The sequence below is a fragment of the Arvicanthis niloticus genome, chromosome 22 (assembly GCF_011762505.2).
Source record: "Arvicanthis niloticus isolate mArvNil1 chromosome 22, mArvNil1.pat.X, whole genome shotgun sequence".
Taxonomy (NCBI): domain Eukaryota; kingdom Metazoa; phylum Chordata; class Mammalia; order Rodentia; family Muridae; genus Arvicanthis; species Arvicanthis niloticus.
This window is the reverse complement of record NC_133429.1, coordinates 6,234,588-6,256,243: the sequence shown is the minus strand read 5'-3', so window position 1 is coordinate 6,256,243 and position 21,656 is coordinate 6,234,588. Positions and strand designations below refer to the sequence as shown.

The following is a 21,656-nucleotide window of genomic DNA, read 5'->3' as shown; positions in this document are numbered from 1 at the left end:
TGACCCTAAATTTTCCTTCAGTATAAAAAAAGTGTCCAGTATTTCAGAGGAAAACTTGGACTATGGAAACAAATCTGGCTACGTTTCAGTTTATTAAGGATGGGCCTAGAGGGACAGCTCAGTGGCCAAGAGTGCTTACTGCTTGTCCAGAGGAGCTGATCTTGATTCCCAGCCCAGCATGCGTGCTGGACACAACTAAGTTACCTCCTGTAGCCTCAGCTCTAAAGGTTCCAGTGCCCTCTTCTGGCCTCTTCAGGTATCCATAGTAATCTCTCTCTCTCTCTCTCTCTCTCTCTCTCTCTCTCTCTCTCTCTCTCTCATACACACACACACACACACACAGAGAGAGAGAGAGAGAGAGAGAGAGAGAGAGAGAGAGAGAGAGAGAGAGAGAGAGATTGTAAAATGAGTTAAAGTATTAAAACCATGGTATTCCATTCTATCCCCTTTGGTGTGTGTGTGTGTGTGTGTGTGTGTGTGTGTGTGTGTGTGTGTGTGTTATTGTTCTTCCTCTTCTTCCTCCTCCTCCTCCTCTTCTATTTTATGTGTATGGGTATTTTGCCTGCATTTATCTGTATGAAGCACAAGAGTGCCTGATGCCCTCAGAGACCAGAGATGGTGTCAGACCTTCTAGAACTAAAGTTACAGATGTTTGTGAGCTGCCATGTGGATGCTAGTGAAGACCCCCAAACTCAGGAGACCCTTACTCAAGTCTCGGGAAGTCGAGGCCACCCACAAACTCCAAGACACCGTACCTGGATGCAATCAGCAGAAGTTTATTAGGGAAGAGAGCTGGCAGCCAGCGGTCAAACTGCACACTCATGCCCGAGTAGAGTTTGACAAAGCCAGTCAGTCTGAGGAGGGTTTTTAAAGGGGTAAACCACAAAACAGGGTAGTGGGAAGGGGGGTGAGGGGTTGCCAAGGATACATAGCATAAAAATAGTGGAACATTTCAGAGGAACCCACCCCCAAATAATTTAGAGTCATGTGAAAATCACTCATTCTTCTCAAGAATGTAGTTTTACCATGTCACTGTGCCCTATCATTACCAACTATTTCAGGTTAACTATTTCTCACTTGCTCCGGCCATAGCCCCACCTAGATGACTTGCATCTTTTTTGAGGTCAGGAATGTGTCTTCCTGCTTTGAGCTTTCCCCACCCTGAGGCTTGAGGAATGTTAATCCAGCAAGTGCCCTCTGATTCAGGGATAATGTCATCTACCCAGAATGTATCCCAGGGCAGTGAAGACCTGAAATCTTACATTCAGTTCCGCCTTCTGGAACTTGCATTCTTTTGCTCAGGTCTAGGGTAAAGAAAAAGCCTGTATATATTTTATAAAATGGTCTTTATAATTTTTCACTCTACACTAGGAATCAAACCCAGGTCCTCTGAATGAGTGGCCAGTGCTTTTAACTGCTGATCCACCTCTCCAGATCCCTCCTTATACTTTGGAGTTAGTCAGTAAAGGGCTTTCTTCTGTATATCTCCCCAATTGCTCATTTGATAAGCCAAGACTCTCTTACCCACTGCTGGGAATAAGCCCAGCAGTTAACATTGGGCTTCTTCCTGCTCATTCCTCAGAAAGTCTTGTCATCCTCCAAGGTTCCTACAAATGAAAGTTGTTCTCCAAGTTACTTCCTCCTCCTCCCTCCCCTCCTCCTTCTCTTCCCCTCCTGCTCCCCCTTCTCCTCCTCCTCCTCTTCCTCTTCCCCCTCCTCCTCCTCTTTCTCCTCCTCCTCTTCTTCTTCCTCTTCCTCTCCCTCCTCCTCCTCCCACTCCCCCTCCTCTTTTTCCCCCTCCTCCTCCTCTCCTCCTCCCCCTCCCCCTCTTCTTCTTTCTCCTCCTCCTCTTCTTCTTCCTCTTCCTCTCCCTCCTCTTCCTCCCACTCCCCCTCCTCTTCTTCCCCTTCCTCCTCCCCTCCTCCTCCCCCTCCCCCTCTTCTTCTTTCCCCTCTTCCTCTTCTTTCTCCTTCTTCTCCTCTTCCTCTTCTTCCTCCTCCCCCTCCACCTCAGACTATCTCTTTGATGCCCTAGAAGACCTTGTTATTCCTTTAATGTACACCCAGTGGTGTCTTGTAAGAACCCCACCATGGCACAGCCATGTTATTTTCATTTGGAGAAGTGTTTTTATTTATCTTTACATTAACTTTGCACTAGCTGATTTCCTCATAGCTGTCACAAAATACATGACAAAGGCAACATAAGAAAGGAAGGGGGGTTTATTTTTGGCTCACAGTTCAGTACAATCCATCATGGCATCCTGGAGGCAACTAGTCACATTGTATCCACAATCAGGAAGCAGAGAGAGACCAAAGCTAGTGTTCTGCTTGCTTTCTCTTTTTTAAATTAAGTTTATGATCCCAGGCCACAGGATGAAGCCGTTCACAATTAAGGTGGGTGTTCCCAGTTCAATTATCTTAATCTTGGAACTCCCTTATGAGTGTGTCCACGGGTGTGTCTCCTGGGTGGTGCCACATCCTGTCACCTTGACAATATAATCTTTACATTTCCCGAGAGCTGGGAGTTGTTGCATGGACTTAGTGCTCAAGCATGCTGCTGGGGCCTAGGGACTACACTTCAGTCTCACATTGTCATAATGCTCAAATCCATTGTTCTTGTCCCACATTGGGACAGTACTCTTGGTCTGGGGCTGGGAACATCTTTGAAGGGACTCTAGCCAGCCCAAGCAGGGCAAACATGACTGTGGCAGCCCTTGCCTTTCTCTCCCGTTCCCTTTGCCTGGCTAGGTTACCTTCCTACAGCTAGCCCTCCCCACCCCTAGGTCTATTCCCTTATTTGGCTACTTCTTCCTTCTGAGACTGACTACCAAGGTCCAGCTGTCTGAGTATTGAAGGTCAGCAATCAAAGGCCCCTTTGACTCACCTAATTAGCATGCCCAATTAAAATTAAGCACTTCTTCCTAACACCAGGCTTCCCCTTTTACCTTTATAAACCACCATTTGCCTAAGGGTCAAGTCTGTCTCCTCTCTGTCCAGAGGCAGTCCTTTGTTGTTCAGGACAAATATTCCACCCCCTCCTCCTTGTTCCCTGGGTTCTTCTAAGCCTTCCATAGCTAGTGTTCCCTTCCCTTTATTCCTAGCTCAACACCTCTAAATCTGCCCTCAACTTAGTTGCCAGGTTACCTTCTGTGAAATCCATTGGTCTTGCTGCCCAAGATACTTCCATAAGCTGCTTTCATTTTCATTTTCCACCTACATTTAAAAGATTTCCCCTACAGCTCTGAGTCTGTTCCTTCTCTCTCTCCCAAGACTCTTGAACTCTTCCCACTTCGGTCTCCTCCCAAGTGAAACCGGAAGTCCCTCCTCTTTCTTTCCACCCAGTCATTAGCCACTGGCATCTTTATTGATAGATCAAAAAACAATTGGGGCAAGGACCTTCAGCATCAGTAAATACAGATTCCCAATTAAATCAAGGCATCAGAACCAGTCCTCTACATATATTTTCAATGTTTTTTGTCAACTCAACACAAACTAAAGTCATCTGAGAGGAACCTCAATTAAGAAAACGCTCTCATAAGATTGTGCTGTAGGTAAGCTTACAGGGCATTTTTCTAATTAGTGATTGATCGGGGAGAGCACAATCCATGGTGGGTGGTACTATCCTCAGGCTGGTGGGTTCTAAAAGAAAGCAGGCTGAGCAAGCCAGAAGAACAAGCCAATAAGCAACATCCCTTCATGGTCCCTGCACCAGCTCCTGTCCTGCTTGATTTCCTGTCCTGACTTTCTTTGATGATGAACTGTGAGGCATAAGACAAATAAACACTTTCCTCCCCAAGCTGTTTTGGTCATGGTGGTTTATCAAAGCAATAGTAACCCTAACTAGAAATACATGTATGAAACTACCAAAGAACAACAAAAAAATAAATAAATAAAAATTTTAAAGAAAACTTTCTGTGTTGCCTAAGCTATGGCTCTGTGGAGTGTGGCTGGGTCCTCCACTACAACTGAGCCTAACCTTAGAGTACAGTGGATTTCCTGCTTCCCGATGAGTGTGCTTCATAATATTTCATTTGTAATATTTCAGAACCAAACAATCTCCAATCCCTCTCTCAAAGGTTTGCATGAATCTAATTTAAAAAAAAAAACCCTAAGCTAGAAATTAACTGTATTACTAATGCCTATGCCTCTGGGTCCCCCACTTCTTAGAAACGAAGTAGTATCTTTTGCTATCGAGTGCTTACTGTGTGCCAAGTGCTATGCTAAGTTCCACTTGCATTTAACTTGGTCCCCATCACGCTGTTTAGCCTTTGTCAGCTTTAGATGCCATCTTTATGTTAGAGAGACTGCATGCAGAGTGTGAGTGATCAGGGCAGACTGCCCTACAAGCCTGGACCCCCATCAATGGATCTCCACTGCAGGCAGGAGCCGAGGAGAGACACCCTCCCTGCCAGCCTGAGTGCCAACAGAGCAGATACCAGGTCAACAAGTAATGGGATCTGATCAGCAGGACCACAGTGATCATACCTGGGTGCACTGGTCCAGCTGGCATGAAGGCAAACGCTCCTCTGAGCGGGGAGTGAGGCTGATTATAGGAAAGATGGAAAAAGATGCAAGAGGCAGATATGGGGGGGGGGGCGCTGCAGGTCATTACCACGCCAGCAGCAAGTGTATTTCTCATAGCCTTTTTATATTACAGTACCGTAGGAGCAAAGTCACAAGCTAACAGAAATAATTTTGTTGAAATATACACAAGACATTTGTTCTCTCCCCAAAACATCCCTGTTGCTTCAACCAAGGTCAATAGAATCTTCAGCCCCTCACCTTGAGCCTTAAGTGCACCTCCTCTTATCCTTCCGTGCCTCAGCAGGCCGAGATATCTGCCAACAGACCCTGACCTGCCTTGACTCTGCCTGGAAAATAGACTTTTTCTCTCTTTTCCCCCTCTGCTTCAGAGAAGCAGCAAATGGCTCCTGACACCTGGGGAGTGAGGAACTGGTGAAAAGTTACTTGTGATCTCTCTTCACAGCCAGAGATGAGAGAAATTCAACCCTCACTGATTTCAACTGAGAGCAGGGTGGGTGAGGAGAGGTTCCAACTTAGGCTGAACCATGCATGACTTCATCCTTGGTAATGGAGTCACACCTAATGATACAGGCACATAAAAATCATGTGGCCAGCACCAGATTTGCAGAGTGGAGAGTCAAATACCCATTGTTAATATTTAACAAGACAGGCATATGGGGGGAAATGGCCTATGCATTGTACTCTGGACTCAGTGACAGCATGTCAATCATGCTGAAAGAGTAACAGCATCCCTTTATCATCTGGTATAAGGACTCGTTCATTTAAGAAGTGTGGATAGAATGTTAATTGTGTGGCCCTGTTAGGGGAGACTCACCAGTACACAGGTTCTTACTGGCACACTCTTGTGAGCCCTGCCCAGGAATCCAAGAGAGCTGGGAAGATGCTGTGAGAAGCATCCCATTTGGGTGTCAGGGATGATCCATAGGTGATGGATCAAGGTTATGGAGGATGACTGATATTACCTAAAACAGGAAGAAGAAAAGCAACTTGTGCCAATTAACCAAAGAGACAAAACCACCTCAACAGGGATCCCAGGACAGTGCCATTTTGTGTTGGAGGACTTCTCTTCATGGCCACTAAAATTGTTCCTGGCATACCAAGAATAGAACTAGTTCTGTTTGTTAACTCTGCTTAACAGAGAAGGGCAGAGGTACATTGGGCTCAAGATTTTCTGACCCTCCTCAAAAAAATCTTCAAATGTCAAACTAATGGTTTGATGATATGTGGGAAGTATTTATCCTTTTCGTGACCCTTAAAAATGCTACAGCAGACCACACTCCAAGCAAGTATAGCAAGAGTATTTGGGCAGGCACAATCTAGTCCTGACTGGGGAGTGAGGTATGAAGTGGGAAGAGAAGAGGGGGTGTACCTGAGAAGAGATAATAAGATCAAAATGCAGTGTACAAAGTTCTTTTTTAAAAACTAACTTATAATTTGGCAGGAAAGTTGCATCAAAGGAATCTTTACAGGAGGAGACTTCCTACCTGGTGAGCTTTAAAGATGTTTATTTCACCTATTTGATTGTTTTTCTTGCATGTATTCATGAGCATGTGTTTGTGCCTGGTGGCTGTGGGGATCAGAAGAAGGCATCAGACCACTAGAACTAGATTTACAGAGAGTGCTAAAGCTGCCAGTGGGTGCTGAGATCTGAACTCAGGTCCTTTACAAGAGAAGTAAATGCTCTTACCTGCTGAGCATCTCTCTGTGCCCCAGACCATTTCTATTGTTCCCTGGCCCAAGAGAAATGAGCACGCATGCTTGCCAAACGTAGATCCAGGAAGCAGGATCCTGGTATAGGTTCATACTTTCGGAGCACAGAGACAATGCAGAGTGATAGCCAAGGCATATGCAGTAGAGTCAGAAAAATCTGGTCCAAATCACAGTTCTGCATCCAAAATAGATATGCTCCTAAAATGTGCAATGATAATGAAAGCTTGTGTCTTGAATACATGATAACCTCACTAATAACAGGTGAGAGGTTTCTGATAGTGTTAAGATTAAACATTGGACCTTGTAGTAGTTTGAATGAGAAATGTCCCCAAAGGCTCAAGTATTTGAACACTTGGTCCCTACCTGGTGTCACACTGTGTGTTGAGCTGTGATCTTGCTAGAGGAAGATGTCTCTGGGGAGTGCCCTTTGAGGGCTTATAGCCTCACCTCACTTCCGGACCTCTCTCTGCTTCATGCTTGCAGTTGGGCAAACGATCTCTCAGTTTCCGGCTCTGGCCAAGGGCTGCTGTTGCCTTTCTATTACCTATGAGACTTTCTGTTGGATACATTAAGAGGTCAACTTCCTACCATTTATGAACTCTTCTTTCTCTGGAATTGTAAGATTGAATAAGCATTTTCTCTACGAGTTTATGTTGGTCATGGTTTTTTATCGCAGCAACAGAAACATAGTTAATGCAGACCTCACTCATGTGAGGCAAGCATTGGGCAACACTGCTAGCATGTTATTTAATATACAAAGTATCTAAGGTACATTAGCACTTTGCTTATGGCAGCCACAGCTTCAATGGTTGCTGTTCTCATTCCGCCACAGGCAGGGCCAGTTGTGTATTTGACAGAAAGCATTGCTATGGAGCAAATGTTCAGGCATACACTGGCAGTCAATTAGCCACTTTTAAACCTTTTGTGACCTTCCAAGTGAGTGGAATGACCTCAAGTGCTGTGTGACTAAGAGCCAATTCTCCAATGGTATGACAAAGTCATCATTTCAAGGCACTTCATCCAGGACCAAAGAGATGGAACAATCAGAAGCTTGAGGCTATCCTCAGCTACATAGTGAGTTCAAGGCTACAGAGACCCCATCTAAAAGGAAAAATTAAAAGACACACAAAATTAATTAACAAGGTACAGGTGATGTGCTCAGCTCTGTCCTGTTCAAAGTGTTCAAGTGTTCAAATATATGAACTTATAGCGGACATTTCTCAGGTTAATGCAACAAAAGAATCTCCAAGGGCCCAAAGCTGTACCCAGGATATAACCAAAGGGTATAAAAATGCTATGTCTTCCCTTAACTCATTTCCACAGCTTTAACCTCTACATCATACATAATGTCCACAGTGACTTTCTCTGACCTTCTCAAATACTTTCAGTCACAACTGAGCTTGAAAAAAAATGCTATCCTAGCTGGGAGAGCATGGGGAGTGGGGTGAGCTGTGAGAGGGCACTTTGGTAAGGAAGCCTTAGCTACAGACATCTCTACTGAAACTTATTTTGCAAGGATGGCAAGTGAGGGGAAGAGAGTCACAGAGAAGCAAGGGGATGAAGGGAAGCAGGCCTCATCACCATGTCACCAGCAATTCTGTTCTCTCTGCTGCTGATTCTGCTCTACTGAGGCCCAGAGGTGATGAGCAGATATAGGGGATGTGACAAGGACATAAACCTCAAATTCTTGAGGTCAGGTTCAGGGAGGAGACAGGGCCACAAATGATGTAGCTGCCTTTAATGGTGAGCCATTAAAATTATCTTCAACAGACCTGGGGGTGTGGCCCAGTGGTGGAGCAGCTTGCCTGGTATGACAAGGCTTGTGTTTAATTCCCAGCCCAGAGAAGGAGGGAGGAAGGGAAGAGGGGAAAGGAAGGAAAGGAGGGAGCTAGAGGGCAAATGATGGTCAGTGAGGGACAGAAGAAGGAAGGGAGGGAGTGAGGGTGGGGAGGGAAGGAAAGAGGGAAGGGAGGGGAAGAGAGGCAGGAAGGAGAGGAAGGAGGGAAGGAGGGGAAGAGGGGAGGGACTCAGCAAGAGTGAAAGTAGTTAAGAGACGATAATGGGAGTACTGAGCATGGTCAAAGTAGTTTTATAAATGTATGAAATTGTGAAAGAATAAGTAAAACTAAATACATAAATAAATAAAAATAGGAACCACGTACAAAATCCAGGCATTTGTGGCATGGAAGCACAGCATATTCATAACAGAATACCACAGTTTGCTTTTTACTGCTGTGATAAATGCCACCACCAAAAGTACCTTGGGGAGGAAAGGGTTCATTTCGTCTCACAGCTTACAGTCCATCACTGAGGGAAGTCAGGGCAGGAACTCAAGGCAGAAGCTAAGGCAGACACCGTGGAGGAACACTGCTTCCTGCCTTCATTCCCCTGGCTTGCTCAGTTTGCTTTCTTATATAACCCACGGGCGGCATGGTCCACAGTGGGTTAGTCGCTCTTAGACCGATCAATAAGCAAGAAAGATCTATAGACTTGCCTGTAGGCCAATCTGATGGAGACATTTTCTCAACTGAGGTTCTGCTGAGACATTCCAAGCTTGTGTCAAGTTGACAAAAAACAAAACAAAAACAAACAAACAAAAAAACCCAAAAAAAACCAAAAAACCTAACCAGAGCATAGACTTTAAATAAACCAATTTACAATAAAATAAAAATCAATGGGATTCATGCATTCAGAGGGAGAAAGAGCCGAGAAGATGGTTCGGAAAGTTAAAGCCATCTGCTGCCATGCCTGAGTTTGATTCCCGGGACCAGGTGGTTGAAGGAGAGGACCAACTTATTCGAGGCTGTCCTCTGACCTCCACACACGCATGCATTGATACACATACCCTGTAAGACCAAAACAGAACAATATTACAAGTTAGTGGGAGACCCAAACAGGCAAAATGTACCTTGCAGGTTACATTTTTTTTTTTTCTGTTAAGACAGTTAAGAATAGGTCCCTGTTCTGTGTTGAGTTCTTGCAAAGGTAAGGTTTCTATTTGTAACTAAGAAGTTCCTGTTTCTTAGATCTAATGTAAACTGATTCAAACCTGTTCACACAACGCATATCCTAGCCTTTGTTCCTTCCCTTACATTGTATCTTTCTAACAATGTGTGACAGCTCTGTGAACACCATGTCTCTGCTATAAGAGGGTCTTCAAGAAGCCAGCAGGTGTTGCTCTCTCAAATCCACCCTTAGGGTGAGGCAACTGGCCAGGCAACTGGCCAGCCTTTTCTCCTCGTGATTGTCAGGTTGAACCACTCCCTGCTAATAAATAAATGTAATAAAAATTAAAGCGAGAGAATGAATTCTGAAGCAAAGAAGACTAATATTTTAGATAACAACTCTGTGAAAGGCAGAAGTGAATAGATGGGGGGGGGGGACTATCCTGGTGGACAGAACAGACACACAGGACAGCGTAGAGACAGAGGAACTGAGTGCAAGAGTCACTGCACAAGGTACTAAAAGTCTGTGGGAAATGAGCCAGAGGGGAACAGAGCCAGCTGCCGCTGTTTCCAAGGAGATGCTGGAACGGGGTGGGGGTGGGGTACCTGTGGGAGGAGGAATAGGCTGAGAGACACTGCGCTCGACACACCACACAAGGAATGCGCAGTTCCTCTCTCCATCTCTTCTTGGGCCACTTCACTTCTCAGAACTCAGGCATGTGGCTCTGGCCTAGATGGCCCACTGTGGTACCTGGCAGTATGCGCATGCGCACATTCACGGCTGCAGCTGGCGCTCCACTTGGAGGGCAGCTGTGTCCTGAGACAGGCTGAGCTTTTCCTTGGGCATTTCCTTCTTTCTCTACCGGAGACAACGTTTTCGTTCCTCCTGAGTCTTGAGTAGTTGGAACTTCAGACGCATCCCACCCAACCCAGTTGGGATATCTGTCTTCCTCTCTTGTTTAGGAAGTGAGCCTGGAGGCTCCCTGCTAATGGTTCTAGCATTACCTGAGAGACAGCTGGGGTTGGGGGGATTCGAATGGGAGGTGAGAGGAAGGCTCTCAGTCTCTCATTCTTAGTTTTAATTTGTGCCCTTCCTAGTACAATCAAGAAGCCCAGTCTCCTTCACTCTGGCCTTTTCTCGATGGAGCGGATTTCTGTCAATTCCAATTGGAAAAAGCCTGATTAACACAGACATGTGGTCAGCCACCTACAGACACGCAGGCATTGCGATTCAGAAAGGTACAGACATGCCCACAGTCTCAGGACTAGTCATCCACTGTGCAAAATTCAGGTCCAGGGCTGGAGAGATGGCTCAGTGGTTAAGAGTACTTACTGCTCTTGCAGAGGTCCTGAGTTCAGTTCCCAGCCCACAACCATCTGTAGTGGGGTCTGATGCCCTCTTCTGGTGTGTACTCACATACATAAAATAGATAAATCTTAAAAAAAAAAAAAAAAAAAAAAAAAAAAAAAAAAAAAAAAAAAATCAGCCGGACAGCGGTGACGTATGCCCTTAATCCCAGCACTTGGGACGCAGAGGCAGGTGGATTTCTGAGTTCAAGGCCAGCCTGGTCTACAGTGTGAGTTTCAGGATAGCCAGGCTTACACAAAGAAACCCTGTCTCGAAAAACCAAAAAAAAAAAAAAAAATTTCAGATCCAACACCGAACTCGGTTTTCTTCCTAATCTGCTCAGGAGCCTTAACTCTGTGTTCTGTAATCAGCGCACTCACACCTAGGCATCTTCATGTTGTGACTCTGAGGATCTTGCTTGGTGACCAAACATTATCAGGGCACGGCCCTGATGTCTCGAGAGTCTTTCCCAGGCTCCAGCCTGTCTCACTTTGAGAGTCGCTGGAAGCAGAGGGTCTCGTTACTAATTTTGCAGGAGTTCAGAGTCGGTGGCCTTTTGACTGGAACACTGTTTTTCCGGAACTTTTTCTTGCTTTAGGAGTCCAGAAGGAATGCCAAGATTTAACTCCCAGCAGGAGTCCCAAGGAGGACTTTAAAAAAAAAAAAAAAGGATTAAAAAAAAAATGAGTTCAGGACCTCAGACCTCCCGGACAGCCCCTCTGACCCGTTCTCTGGCACACTTCCTTGATTTGTCATGAAATCAGTTCCAGTTATCTTCTTTTTCTTCCGTTGCATTAGTCTAAGTGTAGTCTTTTAGGGTTTTTTTTTTTTTTTTTTTTTTTCCTCTGTTTCAAAATTTCAGTATTTGTTGGTTTTCCCCGCCCTTTTCCTCTCGGCCTGTTTGTGAGGAGCTAGAGCGCCCTCTCTGGTGGGCAGCAGACATGTCAGCTCTCCTCGGCTGGAGAGGGTCTGTGAACAGAGGAACTGAGCTTTATACAGAAGCAGATTTCTACAGAAGAGCTGCAAGATTCCTTCGGTTCTTTGTTGGTCTCGCAAAAACTTTGCAAAATGTTGCTTCAGACAGTAAAAAGGGGGAAATATCTTGCCTCAGAATTCTCCAACATCTTCAACTCTTACATACAGTTTTACTTTGCTCTGTCACAAATACAGGCCTGATCCCGTGTCCCTGTAACAGTACTGAGCGAATGTTTGGCTTCTTCTACAGGTTCATCAGCTTCAACTGAAGCTCCTGACTCATAACGGATGACCGTTGCCAGGATGACGGTGGCCTGATGACCCCCCTTTGCCAATTTTAAATCCAGCCAAATATTTGGGAGTAGTTATCTGTGTGCCAATAGCAAGTCCACCCAGGTCACCTTATGGGCCAATGACTCCTTGTGAAGGAATAATCCTGCGTGGTACTTCTCGAGGCTCATAAGCCATCCCATCCTAATGGGCTCTGTCTTACTCAAAGTTCTATTGCTGTCAAAAGGCACCACGGACAAGGCAACTCTTATAGAGGAAAACGTTTAATCAGCGCTGGCACCATTATCATGGCAGGAAGGATGGCAGCATCCAGGCAGACATGGTGCTGGGCAGTAGCTGAGAGTCCTACATGTGGATCAGCAGTCAGGAGGAAGAGAGAGAGAGAGAGAGAGAGAGAGAGAGAGAGAGAGAGAGATTGGGCGTGGCTTGAGCTTACGAAACCTCAAAGCCCAACCCCAGTGACACACTTCCTCCAACAAGGTCACACCTACTCCACCAAGGCTTTGACTCCTAACAGTGCCACTTCTATGACCCCATGGGGGGCATTTTCATTCGAACCACCGCAGGCTCCCTGTGTCTTTTGCAGTCGCAAGTTTCATCAGCATAGAAACCAGTCATGCCCTCACAGCAGTCTCTAGGTTGCGCTCTTCACCATAGGTTTTCAGGCATCCTTCTGTAGCTGGTGACACCCACAGGACACCACACCCATGATGGTTCCACCCTGGCCACCTTGACTAGGAAAAGGAGGAAGGGAAGGAAGGGGAGGAGCCCACCTGTGAGGTATCCTATCATCATAACTTCTTCTAGAGGGAGGCATGAGATTCCAACCTGGCCAGGCAGCATTCTATCAAAACCACCTCTTCCCTACATGGAAAACCTCACAAGGCATCCCTGGCAGCCATCAAACGCCATTGCAAAAACTATCACCTAATCACAGGACTCATCAGAAAGATTGAATTATAAGGTTGGGTCCAAATGTCAATGGGAGACTCACACATAAGATCAAAGGACATCTTTATGTGCTCTACAACCCTATCAGGCATTCCTCTAGTAGCAACAACTATCAGAGGGATGAGCAAGGCATTCTGGGAGTATCTTGATTGTTCTGAGTGTCCTTTCAAAGTCCTTTGATTTTAGCATTTTTGATGCCAGTAATTCCTCCGGTCAGGTTAATGAATCAACAGTCCCAGCCCACAGTCAAAGCCATTGCTTTAGTGATGTTGGTGACCTGAGTATTCCACAGGGCAGAGGGGTAGCTGACCTATTGACCTTCCTCCTCAGCAGCCATGGTTTTCCTAAGAGTTTCCCTACCTGTCGCATAATTAGCCCAGATTCTCCATTTACTCTCCAGCCACTGATGTCATCATGAAAGGCTGGCACCTCAGTCTGTATGGAGAGACTTAACTCCCCTTCCCCTGTCACCACATGATGGTACACCATCCATCTGCTTCTGGTTCTTCTAAAGGCTTCTCCCTCTTCTAGGCTAATTTTGTATCCTGTAACATCTAGGCTAGTTTTGTATCCTGCTTACTGTGAAGAGCATAGCAATAAACAAGGCTGTGCAATTCTGGTTTATGGCCTTTGGATGGATCCTTGGGAGTGGTGTAGCTGTGTCAGATGCTAGTGTATCATCTGTGCTTTAAGGAACATGATGAACATTGATTTCCACAATGGTTACATTGTTCCACAATGGTATCTTCTTCGGGGCTTTGGTCTCCATGCTGGGGAATGTTGTCTCTAGTTGCTAGTTTCCATTTTCTAAAGCTAAATGAACATGTGGATCTCTAGAGCAGGAACAAGGGCAATACAGGCTAAGATGTCAACACAAGTACAGCAGGCAGGACAGTAGTGTTGGCCTAACCCAGATACAGTCTAAAGAGAAGCTACAGAACATCTGACCCTCTTACATTAACTTATCACGCCATTATTGAGTTATAATTTGCCGTTTAATTGTTTAATATTTTAAGTTAGTGTATGAAGTGATGGACCTCCTTACGGCTTTGTCATACTTGTGTCATCAAACTTTGTTCTGACTCATCCATTTCCCTCACTGCCCCTACCCCATCGTTCCCGCCCATCCTGCTCCTTGCTGCTCTCCTCCCTCCCCACAAAGAACTTCAGCTTTCATTTATGTGTATCCCACTACTCTCCATCTCCTCCCTACCATTAAGATCTGTTCCTCCCCAGTCATGGCCACCTTTCTAGTTCTCTCTCTCTCTCTCTCTCTCTCTCTCTCTCTCTCTCTCTCTCTCTCACACACACACACACACACACACACACACAGTTATAAATGTAAGTCTAGGCTCAGCATAGCATTTCTCTTTCTGTGCTTAGTTTATTTTGCTTAGCCCAGTGCTAACCATTCTCCATCTATTTTCCTATAAATGCCATACTTTAATTTTTTTCTCTATGGCCGAGCAAAATTCCATTGTGCTTACAAACCATATTTTCTTTATCTATTCATCTGCTTATGGACATCTAGGCTAGTTTTGTATCCTGCTTACTGTGAAGAGCATAGCAATAAACAAAGCTGTGCAATTCTGGTTTATGGCCTTTGGATGGATCCTTGGGAGTGGTGTAGCTGTGTCAGATGCTAGTGTATCATCTGTGCTTTAAGGAACATGATGAACATTGATTTCCACAATGGTTACACAGGTCTACATTATCCCCAGCAGTAAACAATAGTTCCTCCTTTGCCCTGTGCTTGCCGTGGTTGTCTTTTCATTGCTTGCAGCCATTGTGATTAGGGTGGGAGATACTTTGAATTTCGTTAATAACTAAGGATGTTGAATGCTGTGGTGGTTTGTATGAAAATGGACCCCTCAACTATCAACCAGCTTTTGTCTCACTGCCCTGAGTATTAGAAAACCTTGATTCTCTGAAAAAAGCTTGAAAGTGCTGGAAGAAGTGAGTTAGGCTTTAAGAAGAAGCAAGAGGGTAGCAGGCTTGATTATTGCTGACATAACAGCTTTAACTCCGTTAGTTGCTAGCACCACTGCTTCTGCAATAGCATTGACACAAGGAGTTAAGACAACTATTTTTGTTAATAATCTAGCAAAAAATGTTACTAATGTATTGAGTATACAAAAGGATTTATATAGCTATCTGGAACAATGAATGATGCTCTATAACCCATTCAAATTATCTGAAGGAGGTTCAGGGTTTAAGAGTTAGGAGCCATCCCAAATGTTATGACAAATATTATTGAGGTAATGTTACTTTTGAAATTCACAATGATTGTTATTATAATTAGGAAAAAGTTTAAAGACACCTGTAGGATATTTGGCATAATCCTAACACCTCTCTGGGTGTGTTAACTTTGCATAATGAGTTTATGAATTTAAAGAATGCTGCTCTGTTGACCTTTGATGCTGCAGATAATGCTGATAAAATAATCCATGGCCTGAGCTCAGGATTTCCATTTTGGACAAACTCAGGAATGGCATATATAGCTTGATCAGGCTAGCCCTTCTTGTTCTGGGAATACTTTTATTCCTGCTCATCGTGTTAAAGCTTATCTTTAACAACATCAACATGTTGGCAGCCAAAGTACATGGCTTAAACCTGAAAATGGACCCCCCAGACAAAGTTATTAAATAAACAGGCTGGCAAGCCAAGGACGGGTAAGATTCTGCATAGAGCCTTAACAACCTAAGACAGAAGTGCATTGCCTTTGATCATGCATAGTCCATGACAGGTAAGAAAGGCATTCTTGTCAGAATGGCCTCAGACAGACTCGGTCTTGTTAACGAAATAAAAAAGGGGGAGAGGTGGAGAGCCTTTGGGGCTGCTTGGCAAGAAGCTAACATGGGCCAAGGACAAGGAAAGGGGCTGCTTGACAGGAATATGACATTGGCCAAGAACAAGAAAGTAGGCTTCAAGCAGGAATCTGACATTAGACTAGAACAAAGAAGTAATTTCAGGTAGGAGTCTAAATATTAGGCCAGAACAAAGAAGTAATTTCAGACAGGAATCTAAATTTTAGAATAAAACAAGGAAGTAAACTGCAGACATGAAAATGACCTTGGGCTAGGACAGGGAAGTAGGCTCAGATACTTTGGTCATCCTGATAAGCCCTTAGAAACAGTTATCCTGGGAGTGTTCATGTAATTGGGTTTAATGCCTTGCTTTTTCTTTGACTATTTGTGTTTATTGTCTTGCTTGTTTCTTCACTATTTGCATCTATTATATTGCTAGACCCTCAACCTAGAAATGACCTTATTACATGCATGTAATCAAAATGGTATAAAAGCATAAGGAAGAAGGGGTATAGGATAGGGGTTCTAGGGAGGAGAAATGGGGAAAGGGGATGACATCTGTACTGTAACTAAATAAAATATCCAATAAAAAAAGAAAAAAGAAGAAAATGGACCCCTCAGGCTTATAGATTTGAATGTTTGGTCACCAGAGTCTGGTACTATTGGAAAAGACCAGGGGGTGTGCCCTTGTTGGAGGAAGAGTGTCACTCAGGTGGGCCTTGATGTTTTAAAAAGCCCAAGCCAAGCCCAGTCTGTCTCTTCCTGCTGCCTGTAGGTGTGGATGCAGAACTCTCTGCTCCTTCTCCAGCACCATGTCTGCCTGGATGCTGCCATGCTTCCCACCTTGATGATAATGGACTGAATCTGTGAAGCTGTAAGCCAGCCCCAGTTAAACGCTTTCTTTTATAAGAGTTGCTGTTGCTGTGGTCAGGCTGTCTCTTCAAAGCAACAGACCCCTGACTATAACACACCTTTTTCCAAATACTTATTTACCATTTGTGGTTTTTCTTTTAAGAACTGTCTATCAGCCCATTGTCTGATTGGATGAATTTGGACATTTTGTTGTTTTACTTTTGAAGTTCTTTATATAGTGCAGATATTAACCCTCTGTTTGATATGTAGTTGGCAAGGTTGTGTTCCTATTCTGTACCCCATTTCTTCACCCTGGTGATAATTTCCATGGCCATATAGAATTTTTATACTGTATCCCATTTGTCAACTCCTGAGATTATTTCCTGAACTATGAGAGTCCTTTCAAGAAGGTTCATATCTCTGCCTGTATTATAAAGTATTTTCCTCAACGTTTCTGGTTTTTTGCTGCCACCTAAGGCCAGGTTGGTGTCTGTGGGCCTTGCGGCCACCAAGGGCCATGTTGATGTGAGGGGTCTATACAGCCACCTGAGATCACGTTGATATCCATGGTCCATGCTGCAGCCTGAAGCCATAACAATGCTCGTGGGTCATGCCACTGAGAAGCCATACGGATGTGTGGCCTGAGCTCCCATCAGAGACCACATTGATGTCCTTGGTTGCTGCTGCTATGATGATGTCCGTGACCCATGCTGGAGCAGAGGGCCGTATTGCTGTCCTGTTCTGCCACAGAAGACCATGCTGAGGTCTGTGCTGACAACAGAGATCATGTGGAAATTTCTGACCCATACTCCCGCTGACTGTAAAGGGCAAGGAAGCTACTTTGGCAATGCTATAAATGACTGCAGAGACACAGGAATATGTGAAGAAAGAGGAATATGGAAGTCTTTGGTGACAAGCCCTACCTCTCCCACCCCACCCACCATTCCCCCAAAATGTAGCAACCTAGACAGGAAGCCATTGAAGAGAACTATTAAAATTGTGACAAAGACCTCAAGTGTGGCTCTCCACATCTGAGGGTGTCTAGCGGGTGTGTAGGTGAGACAAGACTCAGTTTTCTTCAAGGGGATGGCCACTTGGAATTTGACCATGCTCTAGTAAGTATATAGGCAACACAAACTGGGCTTATTTTCTTCTCCTCCTTTTCTTCCTCCTCCTCCTCCTCCTTCTCCTCCTCTTTCTTCTCTTCCTCCTCTTCTTCCTCCTTCTCCTTCTCCTTCTCCTCCTTTTCTCCTCCTTCTTTTTCTTTCTTCTTCCTCCTCTTTTTTTTTTTTTCCAGAAATGTGGGGAGAGAACCTGGGAGGACTGGAAAATGAGTGTGATGTGGTACATGATGTAAAATTCCCAAATAATCAATAAAAATATTATGAAAAAATTCAGGTCTAATGTTAAGGTCTTGGATCTGTTTTGAGTTAGGTTTTACAGAGGATGAGGGATCTAAATCTGTAGTGTATAATTTTAAAAAGCCACGTTTGCACCTTTGTCTTGGGCTGTGCTCCCGGCTTAGCTCTGATATCATGTTCTCACCAGCCTGAACTCCACCTGGCTATCTCTTCTTCCCAACCAGCTTTGTCAAACCAAAGCTCTGCAGATAAAAAACACTAAACAATTTTAATATTTTTTTAAACCAGCTAGATAACTCAATGGCTGGGTGAAGAATTTCCTGTCCTAATATTAACAACCAGCTCCTTTTATCCTCCTTGGCTTCTGCCTGCAGCAGAGGCTACAAACTGTAGGTACCCCAAACCCTCTCCACACCCTGGTCCAAATCCCCTCCTTCTATGTCTCCTTCTCTTCCTCCTGGGCCCCAAAGTCTCACCTTTTCCCTTTTGCCCCCTTTATTGGCACAATCAATAACCAATTAGAAAATCAATACCTCCCTCTACATATATCTGGGTTTATTTTATTTTTATTTTGTTTCGCATTCATGTATCTCATTTCCCCCACACCAAATACTGAAAGAACTGTCCTTTTCCAGTGAATGTTTTATTAAAAAGATTTGGTGTTTATGTTCACCTGTGGCTCCTCTGTGCTACTCCGTTGGTCTACATGACTATTTTCTGACGGTGCTGTGCTGTCACTGTGTAGTATAGTTTGACATCAGATAATGAAAATTCATCATTTTAAAGCATAAACCCTGGAGAGTTTTTATTGGCTTCACAGAGTTATACAGTCATGACTCATGTTTAACTCCAAACAATTGCCCTCTTGAAAAGTGTACCCTTGTCTGTTAGCAATCCTTTATAATCATTCTTTCCTCCCTTTTCCCTTAGCTGCTGGCATCAAGCATTCCTTCATATCTCTCTCTCTCTCTCTCTCTCTCTCTCTCTCTCTCTCTCTCTCTCTCTCTCTCTCTCTCCTCTAGAGTCTCACATCTGTTGGCAAACCCTCTACTATTGAGCTAAATTCCCAGCTTCTGTTAGCTTTTGTGATGGGGTTGGTCCTAGATGGTTAGGTTGGTCTTGAACACACTCTGTAGCTCAGACAGACTTTGAACTTGTCGTCTGCCTGACCTGACCAACTGGGCAGCTACTACTTTCTATTCCTGCATATTATCCTATGCTGGGCATTTCCTATAGTTGGATTCATCTAACATATGGACTTTTGTCTCTTGCTTCTCTCATTTAGCATGCTGTCTAGGTGTGTGCACACAGTGGGATTTGAACACTTTGCTGTTGTTACTGTCAAATGGTGTTACATTGTCTAAGCATGCCCGGATGTCACCTCTTGTCTATCTGCTGGCTGCCATGAATAGCGCTGCTATACACAATCATGCTCAAGATTTGTATTTCTTAACCACTGAGCCAGCTCTCCAGCCCTGGGACACTAATTCTTCTATCTCCCTTGCCTGTGTACCAAGAAGGCCATATCCCACCCTGTCCACCCCTGAGCACCTCCCATATGTCTCACCCGGCCTGTTTGGAGCTCATGGCCTTGAGTCTATCTTACTGGGAAAACAAAAGCCATCAGCAAAGTCTCATTTAATCTACCAAATGACTGTCACATGTCTCCCTTGGCACACGCTGCCCCTGCCTCTGCCCAAGGCCATCCCCTGTTGTGACTGGGTCTCAGTCCCTTTTGTCTATTCAGAGGCTTTGGCATCCCAATTGCTGCTTCTTCATCTGGTGTCTCCAACTCCCAGCCATGCTGCAGTTCATTCTGTCAGCATGCAAACAGCCTGAGAGCTGCAGCCCCCCACCCCACCCCCACCTTTCAACGGTAAGCTAGTTGGAGTTAGGTTTCCATCCTTTGAAGCCACAGGACACCTAGACAGGGGCCCGTGGGAACAGCCTGTGGTTGGTAATATCACTCTTATTTCACACAGAGCAGCAAAGTGAGGCTCACAAAGGCTCGACAGCCTTCTTGGAGTCTGCAACATCTCCCGGCTTAAGGCAACAAACCCACCTTCCTCTTTGCTATCTATGTGGCATTTACAGCCTCTTCAGCCATTCTCCTGGCTGGAACATCTCTGGAATCATCCGGCTTTTCTCCCTTCTTCTTGACCACAACCATTCTGCTTCTGAATAGACCTGGTCTTCCCAGGTTTTCTGCTGACAAGTCTACAGGCTGCTCTCCAGCCATTTCTGGATGACAGCCTAGCTGCTCCTGACACAGTGTTCTTTAGGAGAGGGTTGCCTTAATGTTTCCTACCTCTAAGGTGTGTAGAAGGGCATATTCACTTCTTGATGCTCCACCTCCCTCAGAAGGTCTGAGCTTTGCTTGGAGTTCTGTCCTCCAACCTTTTCCTTGTCTTGTCTGTCTTCAACCACCAAGAAACGCCATCCGCTCTCATGTTCTAAGCACTGTCATCTGTTGATAAGCTTCCCGTTTCTCTGCCAGACTGCTGAGGAGTACTTTGAGGCATCCAGACAACACACCCAACGTTGCTCATCTAAAAGGCTTCTCGGGTGCACTGGTGCACACAGAACAGGCAATGTCACCGATGCCCAAGTTCTGCTTTTCATTCTTATCATGGTCACCCACAGCTCTCCTTCGCCCAGCTTCTGTTTCTCACACTGTACCACCAGCAGATTTCAGTGACTTCTCCCCAGTTCCTGTTCTACTCCAGATCTTGACTGGGACCTCACTTCTTACTTAGATAATCCCTATAGCTTCTTTAGAAACCCCCAAAGACCTTAAAGCATAAACCATGTATATATTTGTTAATGGTTTAAAAACCAATGTAAATCAGCTCTTGCCACTAAGCTGTTCATAGTTTTCCTATCACGTATACAGGACAATATCCAAAGTCCTGCCTGCCTGGACTCAGGTCATCTGTGACCTAGCGCTTGGCGTTTTTTTACACCTCGTCTCCTCCCATTCCCCCGCCCCCACTCCAGCCACACTGGCCCTCCCTTTTCTCATGATGCTGAGCATGTCCCAGGGTTTTTGCACATCCTCTTCTCATCAGGCTGGGTTTCTTTGCTTTCTTTGTTCAATTCTCAAGCCCTGGAGAGAGAGAGAGAGAGAGAGAGAGAGAGAGAGAGAGAGAGAGAGAGAGAGAGACAGACAGACAGACAGAGAGACAGAGACAGAGAGAAACAGAGATGCTGGCCACCTCAATAAATTCTTACTGCTCACTCCGCTTCCCATGTCCCCTGGTCCTCCACTGTTAACACAGGTTTATCAACTTACATTTATTGTCATTACTCCTTTTCAAATGTAAGTTCTATTGGGTAGAGGACACCTGTGTGCTTCCAATTATGTCTTTAGCTTGTAAAGAATCGAGACAGTGAGCACCTGAAAGAGCAAACAGCTGTGTGGTACAAGGGAAAAGATTGATGGAGACACTTGAAAGATTCTGGGGCCAAGTGAGGTTATAGTATCACATGCTGGGGTCTCTCTGCCTTTGTCTCTGTCTCTCTCTTCTCTCTCTGTCTCTGTCTCTCCCCCACCCTCTCTCCAAGATTTCTTGGTATAACAGCCCTGGCTGTCCTGGAACTCACTCTATAGACCAGGTTGGCCTCAAACTCACAGAGATCTGCCTGCCTCTGCCTCCCGAGTGCTGGGATTAAAGGCAAGAGCCACATTCCTGGCTGTCATACAATGAATGTTCAATAAGCATTTATCAAACAACTGCCCAAGTGTTAGGTAATATGCGAAACACAAAAATTCTAGAAATACTTAAGGCGAAGTTCTTGCTCACTTCACCTGTAAAGTGGAGGATGGGACAGAAATGGTGTTCTAGAATAATCTAGCAAGTGTTGAAGTATAC

The 21,656-nt window shown here is 44.9% G+C and overlaps 1 long non-coding RNA gene across 2 annotated transcripts; it reads right to left on the bottom strand.

Moving 5' to 3' along the window:
* Nucleotides 1-2,201: 2,201 nt before the first annotated feature.
* Nucleotides 2,202-20,695, bottom strand: LOC143435976 (uncharacterized). 2 transcript variants are annotated; one of them, XR_013106249.1, is made up of 2 exons: nucleotides 20,093-20,695; nucleotides 2,202-9,100 (listed from the first exon to the last, which is right to left on the bottom strand). It is a non-coding gene; the product is annotated as an uncharacterized LOC143435976 (long non-coding RNA). The 2 variants fall into 2 exon arrangements; XR_013106248.1 differs by lacking the exon at nucleotides 2,202-9,100 and adding an exon at nucleotides 14,167-17,746.
* Nucleotides 20,696-21,656: the final 961 nt, after the last annotated feature.